This window comes from Tursiops truncatus, chromosome 20 (genome assembly GCF_011762595.2).
Source record: "Tursiops truncatus isolate mTurTru1 chromosome 20, mTurTru1.mat.Y, whole genome shotgun sequence".
NCBI classification, from domain to species: domain Eukaryota; kingdom Metazoa; phylum Chordata; class Mammalia; order Artiodactyla; family Delphinidae; genus Tursiops; species Tursiops truncatus.
The window spans coordinates 29,495,394-29,514,119 of NC_047053.1; the positions used below are offsets into that span (position 1 = coordinate 29,495,394).

An 18,726-nucleotide genomic window follows, 5' to 3' on the forward strand; every position below is an offset into this window, starting at 1 on the left:
CCTTTGGGGCTTGTCAGAAATTCTGTAGACAGATTGCACTGATCCTTTGGAGAAGTTCGTACAAGTATTTCTAATGTTGTAATGATAGAGAATTTAATGTTCTGCTACTACCTATTAATTGTATTATCATTAGCCCTGATTTTCGTTGTGTATTCTTAGCATAAATGATGATAGTAAGAAACTGCTATTTACTAGGCAACATTTTATGCATTATAGATTATTTTTTTATTGACCTTTGGAAGAGGTGGTGGTACCCAGACAAATGTGACAAATGTGGCCAATTTGTGTACGTGTGAAATGACTCTACAGTAGAAATCTTTTATATTTTACTTATTTGCCTGTATTATTTTAAAACACTGGAGCATTTTTTTTTCCTTTGAGGAATATATCCTACTTGATTAATATAGTTTAATTCCTTGATTCACAGTCCAGAATAACCAAGTTTCTGAAATACTTCAGTAAATGTTTTAATACCTTTTAGCAATTTAATGCTTTAGAGCTAGTTTAATCAATTTGTTGTTTATTTACATATTGTTCTTATTTTTGAGTTAGAAATTTTTTTCACACTTGTCTTTGAAGTGAGGCAAAAAATTTTTGAAATGTGGAATTATATAAATTAGATGTTACTATTTTTAACAGCTGGTAAATTTGCTTTTTTACTTTATAACTGCCACACCTGGTCTTATATTCTTTTTGTTCAGTCCAGTTATCCAGGGACTGATTATCCAAACTTTCTCACTTTCCAACTTCTTCCTGCCTTTGGCTTGAATTACCAGTTTTTAGGATTGCAAACATCATTAAACTTTAAATCAGAAGACCTAGATTGGAATCTTGGCTCCAACACTTACTGAGCATAGGTTGGCAAGTTACCTAACTTTCTGAGCTGATCTGAATTGTGTTGATTAAAGTACTGCTCACTTCATAGGATTTTTACAGCGATGAAGGGAGATAGTAAATGTGAAATCACTATGTAAATGAAAATATGGTGATATTGTCATTTTACTCTGAAAGCAGGAAATATATCAGTGCAGAATACTGTTACTTTGCATCATTTCAAAATTTGATGTTTTATATTAAGTGTGTTATTTATCTGAAATTTGTCACACACTTTTCTGAGATGATCTTTGCCCTCCTTTTGAACGCAATAAAAGCTAATCAGGAATAGTTTGAAACTGTAATCCACTGTATTAGTCACCTTGGTTTATAAGTAGGTGACTTCAGAATGAGTTTAGTTTTGCATTTGGGAGTTTAAATTTGATCCTTTTTGGCCATCAGGTATTGTTACTTAAGAATTTCCACGTGCAGAGGAAGTTGAACTTTTGGGCACTTACATATAGTTAACTAAAGCCTTACTTACTTATATTATTTCACTGAAACCTATTGAAAGCAATATTTAGAATTAGAAGCAACCTCTGTGAACACAGAGTTAGATTCTTCTCATCTAACAGAGGAGAAAATTAGGGCCCAGAAACAATCAGTAATTGGCTTGCCTGAGGTCATATGGCTTAGGTAGCGCCAGAGCCTGAACTGGAACTGAGGTCCCAAGTGTTCTTTCTTTCTGCTAAGGTTGTCTCCAGGCATCTTTATTTGGTTTCGCAGTATTTCTTGGTTTGCATGAAAATGGTTTTCTTATGTATTAAAGGGATCTGTATGTGTATGTACATTTTTTTCCCTTTTTACCTGATTTTCAGTCTTGTAAATTCTAGGAAAACAAAAACTATGCTTGGCAAAATTTGTGGTGGAATGGAATAAGGATAGAAAAAAGTTAGTTCTGTTCTTCAGAATAGTTATTCTGAGTTCATGCTTCATTACTATCAGGTATCAAGGTGTCTTCTTTCTGGCAAGTGGAAAAGACAGAGGATCTTTGTAACACATGTCTCTACTGAGTGAGTGTCATTGCCAATGATAGGAGGAAACTATAATAATTTCTTTGCTCCTGATAAAAAATTTTCCCAAGCTGTTTGTAATTTTAATGTAATTATTTCATTCTAGGTAAATAGCCACTGTAGAAGAGTTTATTTTTTGTCTTGGTGAGAATCCTTTTGCTTCCATTGATTTCACAAAACTTGTTTAGTCTCTGACTATAATTTAAAGAGTTTGTCAGTGTTCCAGAAATAAAAAAATCTTCTTAGTAGGTCACCGTGGTGTTTTCTCTTGTTCTAGAGGTTCATTAATAAAACCTTGGTCTTTATAGATTTTCCTGGAAGGACTACGTAGATAGTGTTAAGAGCCTAGGCTATGAATTTAGATTGCCTTAGTTCAAATTCCAGGTCTACTACTGTGCAACCCTTGGGCTAGTCTAGTTACTTAACCTCTTATTATCTCAGTTTCCTCCTAGATATTGAAGTTAGTACACACCTTTATTGTTAGGGTTAAGTGAATAGATTTAAGTAAAGCATTTAGAACAGTGCCTGGCATATAGTTAACCATGATTGTTGTGTCATCATTATCATATGGCCTACTGAGCAGTTACTAAGAACTTTTTCCAGCCCTCTTTCGAAAGCATATCTTTGTGTTCCTGCTTACTTGATTATTGTTTGCTCATTATTAATGAAGTTTCAGTAAATATATATATGTATATATTCACATTTCGTGAATGTTTTACAACATATGCGGGATTCTTAACCAAATGAGTCATTCTTGTAGGCCATTATCTCAACCTTTTTGTGTTATTAACAGTTTACATTATATGTGTAAGCCACAACACAGAATTTGAGAATTGAAATTTGGGGGTTTGATATTTAACAATGTCTTCTAGCACTTACTTTCTTTGCATGAGCAGATTATTTTGCAGTGATATCTATTGTCATATTTATCTGTTCATTCATCCAATCAGTGAACAAACATCTTGTGTCTTAAGCCTTTTACCAGGTTCTGGGAAAAACAGTGGGGAACAAAAACTAATAGATATTTTAGTTAGGAGCCTGACAGAGAGAAAAAAATAATACAAAAATGAAAGAATAAGGGCTTCCCTGATGGCGCAGTGGTTGGGAGTCCGCCTGCTAATGCAGGGGACACGGGTTCGTGCCCTGGTCTGGGAGGATCCCACATGCCGCGGAGCGGCTGGGCCCATGAGCCATGGCTGCTGAGCCTGCGCATCCGGAGCCTGTGCTCCACAACGGGAGAGGCCACAACAGTGAGAGGCCTGCGTACCACAAAAAAAAAAAAAAGGAAGAATAAGCACAGTGTCATAAATGTTATGAAGGAAACAATCAAGGGTCTGAGAGAGATTTAATGTGGATATATGCTTGTTTAAGACTCTAGTATCGTACACCTAGAATATAGTGACATGAGATGAGATAAGAAACATTCATGGTCCAAGTTATGTAGAACTTTGCAGGCCATGAAAATGAGTTTGGATTTGATTTTGAGTGTAATTAGGAAGTCATTCTACAGTTACAAGTAGAGTAGTATGATTTATAAGTAGTTTACTCTTGCTCATGTGTGAAGGATGAATTGAAGGGGACAAGAGTAGAAATGGAGAGAGACGTTAGGAGTCCATTGAGTAGTCCAAGCGAGAGATGAAAATGGCCTGGACCAGAGTGGTGGCAAAAAAGTGGAGAGCAGTGGGTGGATACTACATATATCTGGAACAGGATTGGTCCTGGATTAGATGTGAGGTGTAAGGAATTGAGAAGAGTCAAGGATGGCTGTGCCTCTGGATTCAGTAACTTGGTGGATGGTTGTGCCAAGTAGTGGGAGAGGGAAGGTTTTGGGAGGGCCAGGTTTGTTACAGGAAGAGGGCGGGGGAGGGAGAAAAAAGCGCGTGTTGAATTTGAGGTGCCTGGGAATCATCTAAGTGCTGCTATTAGGTGTTCCAATCTAGAGGTCAGGACGAAAAATACAAATTCAAGCTAGTATTTTAAACCGTGCAGCTAGATAAGTCACTTGGGGGAAACAGGGAAGAGGAGAGGTCCCAGGTCAGGTAAAAGAGAGCTGGCAAAGGAGACTAAGGAGTGTTTAAAGAAAGAATGATGGGGTACACAGAACTCATAAAAGTGGTTCCACCTAGAGAGTACTAGACAGATGAGGCACAGAGGGGAGCAAGATTTTTCATTTTTTAAAAATTTTATATGTTAGAGCATGCGGAAGTCTTTGCTTATTAAGAATTCTCTTAAGAAATGGTCAGGTCTGTCAAATGCCACTCTCTGGTCTATATGAGGAGAGAATAAAGTCCAGTAAGGTTGAATTGGTTGATCTGACTAGCTACTTCTAACCTCATCATTGTTTGTTTTTTTTTTTGCGGTACGCGGGCCTCTCACTGTTGTGGCCTCTCCCGTTGCGGAGCACAGGCTCCGGATGCACAGGCTCAGTGGCCATGGCTCACGGGCCTAGCCACTCCACGGCATGTGGGATCTTCCCAGACCGGGGCACGAACCCGTGTCCCCTGCACCGGCAGGCGAATTCTCAACCACTGCGCCACCAGGGAAGCCCTAAACTCATCATTTGAGTCTGGTTCCTTCCAGAAACTTTCAGGTCACCACATTTGAAAAGCGTTTAATCAAGCGAATATACAAGATTCTTCTGCTCCTTATAAGTTTTTAAGATCTATTTAGAGGAGATATTATTTTTTATACATATTTTTCAATTTTTACTTTAAAGTAATTATAGGAAGTTGCAGAGATAGTACAGAGTATGATTGGTAGCTGTATGATAATTGCATGTTTAGTTGTTTTTTGTTTTGAGGGGGGCCCCGCACCACGTGGCATGCGGATGTGGGATCTCAGTTCCCCACCCAGGGATCGAACCTGGGCCCTTGGCAATGAGAACATGGAGTCCGAACTACTGGACTGCCAGGGGATTCCCTAGAGGAGCTTTTAGTACTGCTTCTATGGGGCAGAGGAATTTTCTTTAATTTTTTAAAATAATCAGAGAGTATCTATAGTATTTCTATATCTATGAAACTGTAAGTTTTAGAAACTTAAGTGTTTGAATTTATCAGTAACCTTAATAACTATTGGTAAGTGGAACATGCCAGACAGACTCCTGCCTCGAAGTCTTTGCACTTTTTTTTTTTCTTTCCCTACAGCGCTCTTACCCATATTTTTCCATGGTCCTTTTCTAATGTCAGATTCTCAGATAAAGCTTCTCTATCCACCCTGTTAAATATTGTGCACAGACACATACATATGCACACATACCAAATTTCTTTATTTTTCATTTGTAGTACTTACTACTATCTGATAATATGTTTGAATATTTGTCTGTTTACTGCTGTGTCTCTAGCATCTCACACTGTGCCTGGCACATAGTATGTACTCAGTAAATATTTGTTAAATGAGTAAATGAAAAATTTATTTTCACAGCTGTGTAATATTTCATTGTACCTTAATTTATTTATCTGTTCTCCTGACAGTGGACATTTGAGTAGTTTATAGCTTTTGCTATTAAGACCAATGTTGCTAAAAATATTATTGTACATATTGGCTCTTCACATGTGCAAGAGGTTCTTTTGGCTATGTACCTAGGCATAGAATTCTAACAAGGGTATGCCAGTATTCAGCTTTACAAGTTGTTTCCCAAACTCTGCTATTGTCGTCCTTCCTAATTCTTGCCAAAGAATGCATGTAAAGAGTGATGTAGTGGATTATAGATTCTTCTCATCATCGTATGCATACCCCTCTGCAATATGATTTTACTTCTAGAGTCTCTTATTCCATCACTTGACTCTGTACTTGGCTTTGTGACTTGCTCTGGCCAAAGGGACATCAGCAAGTGTGACACAAGGAGAGACTTGAAAAGCACTTGTACATTGGGTCCTGTCTTCTCTTACTGCTCTTTTGAACCCAGAGCCCACCATGTGGGAAAAGCCCAGGCTAACGTACTGGGGCATAGAGGACTAGCTGGACCAAAACAAGGCATCTCAGCTCAGACCTGCCTAGCTTAAGAGCCAAGCTAGCCCAGAGCAGAACTGCCCAACCTAATTCACAGAATCATGAAAAATACTAAATGATTTTTTAAGTTGCTAAGTTTTGGAGTTACGTTGTTAAACATAGCAAAAGATAATGGATATACAACACTGTAAATTAACTATACTCCAATAAAAATTTACAAAAAAAAGATAATGGATACAAATGATACCTCATTGTGATCTTGGTTTATATTTTTAGGATGTCAGTGAGGTCAAGTAGATCCTCTGCTGTGAAATACCTCTTCATGTCTTTTGCCTGTTTTAGTTTTGTAGGATTATTTGTCTTTTTCTTAATAATTTAAAATTATTATCTGCCTACTAGTCCTTTTCGGTTATATCTTTCTGTGGTTTGTCTTCTCACTTAAGATATCTTGTGATGAATTTAAATTTTAATTTCAATGTTGTCCAATTTATCAGTCTTTTTCTTTATGGTTAGCTCTTGCGTATGTCTCAAGAAATCCTTTCCTACCCCAAGGCAGAAAGGCATTTATGTTTTCTTCTGAAAGTTTTGCTTCTTGACTTTTAAATCTTCAGCCCATTTGGAATTAAATTTTATGTGTGGTTCAAAGTAGGGATCCAGATTTTCTTTTCTTTTATGGATAATCAGTTTGATCCCCACTGATCTATCTTGCCATCTCTGTCATGTAGAGTTCCAAATATACAAGAATCTTTTGAGAAGCGACATTTTCTGTTTCTTGGTCAGTTTGTCTATCGCCATACCTATAAAACACATCTTCATTATTTATTACTCTAACATATGTACAGAGAGATAGATATACTCTGGATTCGAGAACTTTGTCAGATACGTGTATTGCAAGTATTTTCTCTCATTCTGTGGCTTACCTTTTTTTTTCTTAACAATGTGTTTCAAAGAGCAAAAGTTTTTAAATTTGTTAAAGTCCAGTTTATACATTTTTTTCTCTTATGGTGCATGCTTTTTAAATCCTAAGAAATATTTGTCTACCCCAAGATCACCAAGATTTTTCCTGTGTTGTTTTGGGTTTTTTTTTTTTTCTGGAAGCTTTATGGTTTTAGTTCTTGCATTTAGATCTGTGATCCATTTCAAATCAGGTGTTACATATGAGAGAGGGTCAATGTTCACTTTTTTCATAAGAATGTTCAGTTGAAGTAGACATTCTTTTCACCATTAAATTGCCTTGTACTTTTGTAGAAAAGTAATTGACCCTATGTATGTGGGTCTATTTCTGTATTATCTGTTCTGTTCCATTGATCTGTATCTATCCTTTTGCCAAAACCACACTGTCATGATTACTGTAGCTTTAAAGTAAAGCAAGACTTGAAATCAATTAGTGCAAGTCTTACACCTCTATTCCTTATCCAAATTGTTTTAGCTATTCTAAATTCTTTGCATTTCCATATAATTTTGAATCCATTTGTCACTTTCAATTTTTAAAAAAAAGCCTGCTTGAGTTTTGGTTGAGATTGCATTAAAGCTATACATTAGTTTGAGGGAAATTGACATAGTAACAATATTGAGACTTCCAAATGATGAACATATGTATTTTCCTATTTATTTAGGCCCTCTGTGATTTCTTTTAAAAAAATTTTTTAGAATAGGTCTTGTATGTATTTTGTCAAACTTACCTCTAAGTCCCTCTCAGTACATGAACTTTTTTTTTAGACCCACAAAATATTTTTATTGAATTTTTTTCTTTTTAACTGTATATCCTCCCCTTGGTATAGGTGAAAATCTAAATCTCATAAAAATAGTAGTTGAAAACAGAATTTTATATATATATACACACACACACACACACACACATATTTATATACCTCAGAGATTGAATTGACAGTAAGCATAATTTTTCCTTAGAACCAAATGGATATATAAATCATATATGAATACCTAAGGATCATCTAAAGATGAGATATTCATGATTATTTCTAGGCCACATGCAGAACAAGTATATACATTGTGACATCAATAAATACTTTCTGAATTAATGAAAACAAAAGATCTGGGCTTCCTTGGTGGCGCAGTAGGGCTTCTCTGGTGGCGCAGTGGTTGAGAGTCTGCCTGCCGATGCAGGGAACACGGGTTCATGCCCCGGTCCGGGAAGATCCCACTGCCGCGGAGAGGCTGGGCCCGTGAGCTGTGGCCGCTGAGCCTGCGCGTCCGGAGCCTGTGCTCCGCAGCAGGAGAGGCCACAACAGTGAGAGGCCCTAGTACTGCAAAAAAAAAAAAAAATCTCAGGAGGTTTGTGAGTCTTACAACATGTTGTCTTCAATATTTCTTTCGTTGTTTGCTAAGTGGACATAGATATCTACTTAACATTATGTCCTTAGACTTCTGCCAAAAGCCTGTGTTGAAATGACCATGCAAGGAATATTTTGGCATCTTTCATAAAACTGCAATCTGGGGACTACATGAACTTTAAAAAAATTCAACTTTCTGTGTTTTCCAAGTATATAATAGAGTATTGATTTTGACCTTTAACCTGTGACCTTGCTAAAATTCACTTATTAGTTCTAGTAGTTCTGAGCATTTTTCAGTTTTCTCTTATTTTGACCCGAGTTATTTAGAACTGTGTGCCTTAACTTCTAATTGTGTACAAATCTTACATTTTTGTTGCTAAAGTTTGACCTAATTTCTGGGTTGAGAATGTGGTCTGTGATGCCCATTGTTTGGAATTTGTTGTGACTTATTTCTTGGCTTAATTATGATAAGTGGCTTATGAAAAAATATGTATTCGCTAATTGCCAGATGCTGAATTTTATACATATCCCCTCTATATTTTATTTCTTAATTTTATTGTTAAAATCTTCTATCTTATTGAATGTCTTGTTTTTGTTTGCTTGAAATATCAGTTATGAACAGTTGCTTTGAAATCTCCCAATATAATATTGGATTTATTCATATATCTGTGTATCTTTATCTATTTTTATGTTGTAATTTTTTTTCCCCCCGGTACGCGGGCCTCTCACTGTTGTGGCCTCTACCGTTGCGGAGAACAGGCTCCGGATGTGCAGGCTCAGCGGCCATGGCTCACGGGCCCAGCCGCTCTGCGGCATGTGGGATCTTCCTGGACCAGGGCACGAACCCATGTCCGCTGCATCGGCGGGCGGACTCTCAACCACTGCGCCACCAGGGAAGCCCCTGTGTTGTAAATTTTGATGCTATATTCTATTAGGTGAATTCAAATTTAGAATTGTTGTATCTTCCTGGTGAGTTGAACCTTTTATCATTGTCCTCTTTCCCTAATAATGACTTTTGTCTTTTTTTTTTATTTTCAACCTTTTTTAAAAATTTTATATATTTATTTATTTGTTTATTTTTGGCTGCGGTGGGTCTTTGTTGCATGCGGGCTTTCTCTGGTTACGGTGAGCGGGGGCTACTCTTCGTTGAGGGGCACGGGCTTCTCACTGCGGTGGCTTCTCTTGTTGCAGAGCACGGGCTCTAGGCACTCGGGCTTCAGTAGTTGTGGCTCGCGGGCTCTAGAGTGCAGGCTCAGTAGTTGTGGCGCACGGGCTTAGTTGCTCCGCGGCATGTGGGATCTTCCTGGACCAGGGTTCGAACCCGTGTCCCCCTGCATTGGCAGCCGGATTTTTAACCACTGCGCCACTAGGGAAGCCCACTACCTTAATTCTTGACCTTACTCTTACTCGCCCATCTTTTTGATGAAAATGTTTTGCTAAAATTGCACTGGTTATGAAAAACTGAATGAACATTTAAGAAGTAGATTGAGAGGGCTTCCCTGGTGGCGCAGTGGTTGAGAGTCTGCCTGCTGATGCAGGAGACATGGGTTCCTGCCCCGGTCTGGGAGGATCCCACATGCCGCGGAGCGGCTGGCCCCGTGAGCCAAGGCCGCTGATCCTGTGTGTCCAGAGGCTTGCTCCGCAATGGGAGAGGCCACAACAGTGAGAGGCCCACGTACCGCAAAAAAAAAAAAAAAAAAAAAGAAGTAGATTGAGAGAAAATGAAAAATGGGATTTTTCAAGTTGTAATTTCACAAGTTATGCATTTTCCCTGTGAAAATAAAATCATGTTTTTACGCATAGGAACATAAGATATTTTTACATATTGAAAAGTGAGAGATGAAGAAACCTTCCGCAAAACCTATCAGACTTGCAAAAAGGGAGTCCCTAAAGTGTCTTCCAGGTTGTATCTTTTTAAAATTTGGATTTATTTTTTTTTATTTTTTTTTTTTTGTGGTACGCGGGCCTCTCACTGTTGTGGCCTCTCCCGTTGCGGGGCACAGGCTCCAGATGCACAGGCCCATCAGCCATGGCTCACAGGCCTAGCCGCTCCACGGCATGTGGGATCTTCCCGGACCTGGGCATGAACCTGTGTCCCCTGCATCGGCGGGTGGACTCAACCACTGCACCACCAGGGAAGACCTAAAATTTGGATTTTTACTTAAAATTTTATCTAATTAAAAGTTAGATCTGGAACAGTGGCCTTTTTCAACAGTTAGACTATGATGAGTTGAGTATACTTTATACTTCACTTAATTAAGTTGAGGGACGTTTTAGGCCAGAAAAATATACACTTATAACCTGCTAACCCATTATTAGGAGATTTATGGAGATTTTGAATTCTTTTGTTACCTAACTTGGGATTTTAACTTTTTAATTTCCCAAAGCTTTAGAAAGTTCAGAAAGATTCAAGGAATGTTTTTCATATATTCTCATTCAAATAATGACTTTTCAGAGAACACATTGTTAAACTGTTGCTACCATGTGATAGATACTCTCTGGCTCTCAAAGCCAGATGATCTGATAATCACTCTGATACTGTGCATGGTGTTGGAATTATCTTTGTCTTTATACTCCTGCACAAGCAGAAAACTATATCAAAACCTCACTGGTCAAGATATATTACTCTTCACTTACAGTATTTATTTATTAAGTTTCCAAGCATAAATTGCAGTTTCTTAATGGTTTTACGGGAAATCTACAGCTATTTTGGAACAGTCTGTGACTCAATGTACTAAATAATCCAACCAAGGACACACACTCTGAAAGCAAGAAAGGTTACCGAAAGATATAATATTCTCTAGTTGGATATCTTTATATGCCTTGTATGATTGAGAAAGCTGACTTGATATTTTTGCAAGAAAGTAGAATCATATGATTTTCTTTTTTTTTTAACATCTTTATTGGAGTATAATTGCTCCACAATGGTGTGTTAGTTTCTGCTTTATAACAAAGTGAATCAGCTATACATATACATATGCCCCCACATCTCTTCCCTCTTGCGTCTCCCTCCCTCCCACCCTCCCTATCCCATCCCTCTAGGTGGTCACAAAGCACCAAGCTGATCTCCCTGTGCTATGCGGCTGCTTCCCACTAGCTATCTGTTTTACATTTGGTAGTGTATATATGTCCATGCCACTCTCTCACTTCATCCCAGCTTACCCTTCCCCCTCCCCATGTCCTCAAGTCCGTTCTCTACATCTGCGTCCTTATTCCTGTCCTGCCTCTTGGTTCATCGGAACCTTTTTTTTTTTTTGGATTCCATACATGATTTTCTTAAAAGGAAGTTTGTTCATTTTATTTTGGAATTCAGTGATGAAGAAAATTAGAATCAGTGGCTTCACTATATTTTGTTTTTATTTTCATCTTGGTCAATTCTCCATTAACTCATATTACTCAGTGAATTGCCATTTTCATGTCATCCTTAAATGTTTTTTGTGTCGCTTTGGGGAACTCACAGTAATTTACTTTTACATTGTTTTTGCATTACAAGGGTAGCTAATGTTTAAAATGAATGGAGTATTATAGTCTTAGCACACTGGATATACAGCCTACAAAGAACCTTTGTGAGCTGATTTTAGCAGTATTTTCTGAGCACTTCTGCCAGAAACAAACAAAAAAACTCCACATGTTTTAATATCAAACGTAGATTTTAAGTGCTTCAGCTGTATTTAAAATCTGCTGGTTACAGCCTTTTAAAGCATTTCTTGCATCTAGATATATCTTCACAATGAAAATAATTTGATGTTTGAGTTATGCTTCTTTTCTATTTCTGTCTTCTCATCCCATCCACATACCTATAGAGATTATTTCAACAATTTCATTCTTAGAAACAAAACTAACTTGGATGCATGCTGTTCAAATTGATATTACAACAGTCTCACTACAGGGCTGCATTGAATGTCAAAATATGTCATGTGCTAGATTCCTTTTTGAGGAGATTTCAGTCTTTTAAACAGGCTAGTAATACTTTGGATTCATTCCCATATCTGACTCATACCGTTTAGTAACAAATTTCCAAAATTCATGCTACCTCATTAAACTGTGAAAAGTGGCTCTCCTTAAAAATGATTATTGCCTCTTACCCTACCTGCATTGGCTAGAGCTTTTTTACCCTGTAATAATTTTTTTAATATAAATTTATTTATTTATTTTTGGCTGCGTTGGGTTGTCCTTGCTGCGCGTGGGCTTTCTCTAGTTGCAGCGAGCGGGGGCTACTCTTCGTTGCAGTGTGCAGGCTTCTCATTGCAGTGGCTTCTCTTGTTGCAGAGCATGGGCTCTAGGCCTGTGGGCTTCAGTAGTTGTGGCACACGGGCTCTAGAGCGCAGGCTCGATAGTTGTTGCTCCGCGGCATGTGGGATCTTCCCAGACCAGGGATCGCCCCTGGGTCCCCTGCATTGGCAGGCGGATTCTTAACTACTGCGCCACCAGGGAAGTCCCTACCCTGTAATAATTTTTAACAGATTGTCCTTTTGGTACTTTTCAAACTGTTTGCATTGATGAAAAATAACTTATTTTTGTTATCCAACATAAACTAAGATTTTTCTGTGGATGCTTCTATAGAAATCAGTTGTGCAGTCTCTTCTATAGTATAGAAATACGGAAAACAAATGTCTGTAAGGGAACACTTGGGTAGTTTTGACTATGATTATTTTGGAAAATTGAGACATTCATGGAAAGGGTGTGGAGAAGCTAACATTAAGTGCCTGCTATGTGCCAGACTCTGTGCAGGACAATTATGTATAATTGTTTTTTGAAGTAGAGAAAATAAATAACCGAGAGTCCCCCAAAGCAACACAAAAGACATTTAAGGATGGCATGAAAATAGGAATGGGGATATTTTACAAATAAACTCAAGTGCAGAGGCTTAAATTACTTACCCAAGGCTATGCAACTAGTAAGTGATGTTGGTAGGATTCTTTTAGCTCCAAAGAAGTTAAACTACTTTCAGGTGGGAAGGGGAACAGAATTAGAATAGCGTGGATGCATTCAGTCTTGGAGTGTGGAGTACAGGTGAAATGCTGCTTGCCCTGATTTGGCCCTCAAATAGACATATTGGCAGCTTTGGGACACCGAATTTATGTTCTCAGTTCTGGGTGCTGGAAGTCCAAAATTAAGGTGCTAGCTGTCTTCCTGGCTTGTACATGGCTGCCTTCTTGTTGTGTCCTCACATGGCCTTTCCTTTGTGTGCATGCAGAGAGAGTGTCTCTTTTCTCCTCTTATAAGGACACCAGTTCTATCTGACTAGGGCCCCACCCTTAGAACCTCATTTAACCTTAATTACCTGCTTAAAGGCCCCAACTATAAATACAGTCACATTGGGGATTAGGGCTTCAGCATATGAATGGGGGAGGGGTACAATACAGCCCATAACTAGCATATTCTCTCCTTACAGAGTAATTGTGTTATAAGAAATCTATATTTGGTCTTTGTCCCAGTTCCTGGCACAAAGCTCCTAAATCCTTTGTAGTTTTCCTGAGTAATGTGAGTGATAAGAACATCTTCTTTTATAATGAGGCAACTTTTGTCCGGCCCCTAGTTGCCTCCAGGATGGGGACTAGTCACCAAAAAAACCAAAGCATGATTAGAGGTTGGAACTTTCAGCCTCAACCCCCAACTTCTCTGTAGGGGAGTGGGGCTATAAATTGGCAAAAGTTTTTCAAAAATTGTTTTTTATTTTTATTTGTTTATTTTTAAATTTATTTTATTTTATTATTTTTTTGCAACTCTGGATACTTTATTGTATCAAAGAGGAACTTGAAAACAGTTACATATTATCTAGGAAATAACATGATGAGATCAATGTATATTCATGTCTGTGGGAGTTGGCCAAAGCCAAATTTATGAGAAAACATCTTGAATAACTGAAAAAGAATAAAAACTAAATACTTAAGAGTATTAAAAGGAAACAATGAGGGCTTCCCTGGTGGCGCAGTGGTTGAGAGTCCGCCTGCCGATGCAGAGGACACGGGTTCGTGCCCCGGTCGCGGAGCAGCTGGGCTAGTGAGCCATGGCTGCTGAGCCTGTGCGTCTAGAGCCTGTGCTCTGCAACGGGAGAGGCCACAACAGTGAGAGACTTGCATACCGAAAAAAAAAAAAAAAAAAAAAAAAGGAAACAATGAAATAAACCTATGGAAAACAGACTTAATAAAGTTAACACTGATATTAATATATTAAAAGGGAAAATATAGTCAGAAATTATAAGAGCTGGTTCTTTGGAAGGGAAAACCAAAACGGTAGACTAAACTATGCTAGCTGAATAAAGGAAAAAAGGGATGATACAGAAATATAAAATTCGGAATGAGAAAAGTAAATAATTGCAGATATACCTTTGGGTTATCTCCATTTTCAAAATAAATTTGAAAGCCAAAACAAAGTTACCAGAGAGCTACTTCTTTAAAAATTGCTCCAGGCCCACATTATTTCATGGGTAAATTTTTTCCCATTTTCAAGAGGATCTGCTATTAAAGTTGTTCTAGTTCACACAGAAAGTTTTCCAGTTCTCTTTATAAAGCCACAATAACACTGATAAAATCTAGCAAAGATAGCACTAAAAACAGTCACTTTTGAATATTGATGTAAATATAAATTAGTATCAAACGGAGTCCCACATTACATTAAAAGTATAAAAAATGACACTGATTTTGTAGAAATGTAGTCAATATTGGGAAATCTGTTAGTAAACAGTAAAGTAATAAAAAAGACACCTCTAATAAAATTCGACATCCATTCTTTTTTTCTTTTTAACATTTTTTTTATTCAAACAGAAAGTCACAAAAGTTATAATCATCCTCATCAGTTCACTCAGTCCCATGTAATTAATTTTTTTTATCTTGATCTTTATGAATTCATCAGTTTTCCATTAGAGTTCTGAAAATGCTCACTAATTCAGTTCAGCAGTATAGTCAGTTACCAGAAACCTGTACTTGTCAGAGTCTTTTCCATGAATTCCTTGAAGATGAAACCCTTTTATAGGAACATTTTTGCAAAAGCGTCAGAGTATACCCAGAATTGTCTGTAAATGACAAAAGACTTAAAAATGACCACGGTTAAAGATTTGATGGAAGTTCATAATGCAATTGACAAGGAAATTTAGTTATTTAGTTATTTAGTTATTTCTGAGATATACATTTTAAAGTAATATTTAGTTATTTCTGAGATATACATTTTAAAGTAATAATTAGAATTATGACTTATAACATTATACCAGAACATATAAGATCCTTAGGAATTTCATGTAATGTCTGAAACATTTACATTAACATATTTCCATACAAATAACCCAAAGAAAGTTTAGTATTAGTTTTTTTTTTTTATACAGCAGGTTCTTATTAGTCATCAGTTTTATACACATCAGTGTATACACGTCAATCCCAATCGCCCAATTCAGCACACCACCATCCCCACCCCACCGTGATTTTCCCTCGTTGGTGTCCATACATTTGTTCTCTACATCTGTGTCTCAACTTCTGCCCTGCAAACCAGTTCATCTGTACCATTTTTCTAGTTCCACATACGTGCGTTAATATACGATATTTCTTTTTTCTCTTTCTGACTTACTTCACTCTGTATGACACTCTCTAGATCCATCCACGTCTCAACGAATGACTCAATTTCGTTGCTTTTTATGGCTGAGTAATATTCCATTGTATATATGTACCACAACTTCTTTATCCATTCGTCTGTCGATGGGCATTTAGGGTGCGTCCATGACCTGGCTATTGTAAATAGTGCTGTAGTGAACAGTGGGGTGCATGTGTCTTTTTGAATTATGGTTTTCTCTGGGTATATGCCCAGTAGTGGGATTGCTGGGTCATACAGTAATTCTATTTTTAGTTTTTTAAGGAACCTCCATACTGTTCTCCGTAGTGGCTATATCAATTTACATTCCCACCAACAGTGCAAGAGGGTTCGCTTTTCTCCACACCCTCTCCAGCATTTGTTGTTTGTAGATTTTCTGATGATGCCCGTTCTAACTGGTGTGAGGTCATACCTCATTGAAGTTTTGATTTGCATTTCTCTAATAATTAGTGATGTTGAGCAACTTTTCATGTGCTTCTTGGCCATCTGTATGTCTTCTTTGGAGAAATGTCTATTTAGGTCTTCTGCCCATTTTTGTTTTTGGTTTTTTTTTTTGCAGTACGCGGGCCTCTCACTGTTGTGGCCTTTCCCGTTGCGGAGCACAGGCTCCGGACGCGCAGGCTCAGCAGCCATGGCTCACGGGCCCAGCCACTCCACGGCATGTGGGATCTTCCAGGACCGGGGCACGAACCTGTGTCCCCTGCATCGGCAGGCAGATTCTCAACCACTGTGCCACCAGGGAAGCCCCTTCTGCCCATTTTTGGATTGCGTTGTTTGTTTCTTTAATATGAGCTACATGAGCTGTTTATATGTTTTGGAGATTAATCCTTTGTCTGTTGATTCATTTGCAAATATTTTCTCCCATTCTGAGGGTTGTCTTTTAGTTTTGTTTATGGTTTCCTTTGCTGTGCAAAAGCTTTGACGTTTCATTAGGTCTCATTTGTTTATTTTTGCTTCTATTTCCATTACTCTAGGAGGTGGATCAAAAAAGATCTTGCTGTGATTTATGTCATAGAGTGTTCTTCCTATGTTTTCCTCTAAGAGTTTTATAGTGGCCGGTCCTACATTTAGGCCTAGAATCCATTTTGACTTTACTTTTGTGTATGGTGTTAGGGAGTGTTCTAATTTCATTCTTTCACATGTAGCTGTCCAGTTTTCCCAGCACCACTTATTGAAGAGACTGTCTCTTCTCCATTGTATATCTTTGCCTCCTTTGTCATAGATTAGTTGACCATAGGTACGTGGGTTTATCTCTGGGCTTTCTATCTTGTCCCATTGATCTATATTTCTGTTTTTGTGCCAGTACCATATTGTCTTGATTACTGTAGATTGGTAGTATAGTCTGAAGTCAGGGAGTCTGATTCCTCCAGCTCCGTTTTTTTTCCCTCAAGACTGCTTTGGCTATTCGGGGTCTTTTGTGTCTCCATACAAATTTTAAGATGATTTGTTCTATTTCTGTAAACAATGCCATTGGTAATTTGATAGAGATTGCATTGAATCTGTAGATTGCTTTGGGTAGTGTAGTCATTTTCACAATGTTGATTCTTCCAATCCAAGAACATGATATATCTCTCCATCTGTTGGTATCATCTTTAATTTATTTCATCAGTGCCTTATAGTTTTCTGCATACAGGTCTTTTGTCTCCCTAGGTAGGTTTATTCCTAGGTATTTTATTCTTTTTGTAGCAGTGGTAAATGGTAGTGTTTCCTTAATTTCGCTTTCAGATTTTTCACCATTAGTGTATAGGAATGCAAGAAATTTCTGTGCATTAATTTTGTATCCTGCAACTTTACCAAATTCATTGATTAGCTTTAGTAGTTTTCTAGTAGTTTTCTTAGGATTTTCTATGTATAGTATCATGTCATCTGCAAACAGTGACAGTTTTACTTCTTCTTTTCCAATTTGTATTCCTTTTATTTCTTTTTCTTCTCTGATTGCTGTGGCTAGGACTTCCAAAACTATGTTGAATAAAAGTGGTGAGAGTGGACATCCTTGTCTCGTTCCTGATCTTAGAGGAAATGCTTTCAGGTTTTCTCCTTTGAGAATGATGTTTGCTGTGGGTTTGTCATATACGGCCTTTATTGTGTTAAGGTAGGTTCCCTCTGTGCCCACTTTCTGGAGAGGTTATATCATAAATTGATGTTGAAATTTTTCAAAAGCTTTTTCTGCATCTATTGAGATGATTATATGGTTTTTATTCTTCAATTTGTTAATATGGTATATCACATTGATTGATTTGTGTACATTGAAGAATCCTTTCATCCCTGGGATAAATTCCACTTGATCATGGTGTATGATCCTTTTAATGTGTTGTTGGATTCTGTTTGCTAGTATTCTGTTGAGGATTTTTGAATCTATATTCATCAGTGATATTGGTCTATAATTTTCTTTTTTTGTAGTATCTTTGTCTGGTTTTGGTATCGGGGTGATGATGGCCTCATAGAATGAGATTGGGAGTGTTCCTTCCTCTGCAATTTTTTTGGAAGTGTTTGAGAAGGATGGGTGTTAGCTCTTCTCTAAATGTTTGATAGAATTCACCTGTGAAGCCATTTGGTCCTGGACTTTTGTTTGTTGGAAGATTTGTAATCACAGTTTCAATTTCATTACTTGTGATTGGTCTTTTCATATTTTCTGTTTCTTCATGGTTCAGTCTTGGAAAGTTATACCTTTCTAAGAATTTGTCCATTTCTTCCAGGTTGTCCATTTTATTGGCATAGAATTGCTTGTAGTAGTCTCTTAGGATGCTTTTTATTTCTGCGGTGTCTGTTGTAACTTCTCCTTTTTCATTTCTAATTTTATTGATTTGAGTCCTCTCCCTCTTTTTTGTGATGAGTCCGGCTAATTGTTTATCAATTTTGTTTATCTTCTCAAAGAGCCAGCTTTTACTTTATTGATCTTTGCTATTGATTTCTTTGTTTGTATTTCATTTATTTCTGCTCTGATCTTTATGATTTCTTTCCTTCTGTTAACTTTGGGTTTTGTTTGTTCTTCTTTCTCTGGTTCCTTTAGGTGTAAG

The 18,726-nt window shown here is 37.5% G+C and overlaps 1 protein-coding gene across 7 annotated transcripts in view; it reads left to right on the forward strand.

Annotated features, from left to right (window-relative positions):
• The window catches only part of VMP1 (vacuole membrane protein 1), a 130,103-nt gene that overhangs the window by 933 nt on the left and 110,444 nt on the right, over positions 1 to 18,726 (forward strand). Inside the window, exon 1 of one of the 7 annotated variants that reach the window (XM_033846652.2) lies at positions 11 to 54. The exons of the other annotated variants lie outside the window; for them this stretch is intronic. The gene's annotated coding sequence lies outside the window, so the exon portion shown is untranslated. Of the gene's footprint in view, positions 1 to 10; positions 55 to 18,726 lie in introns of those variants that run through there. 7 annotated transcript variants of the gene reach the window in all.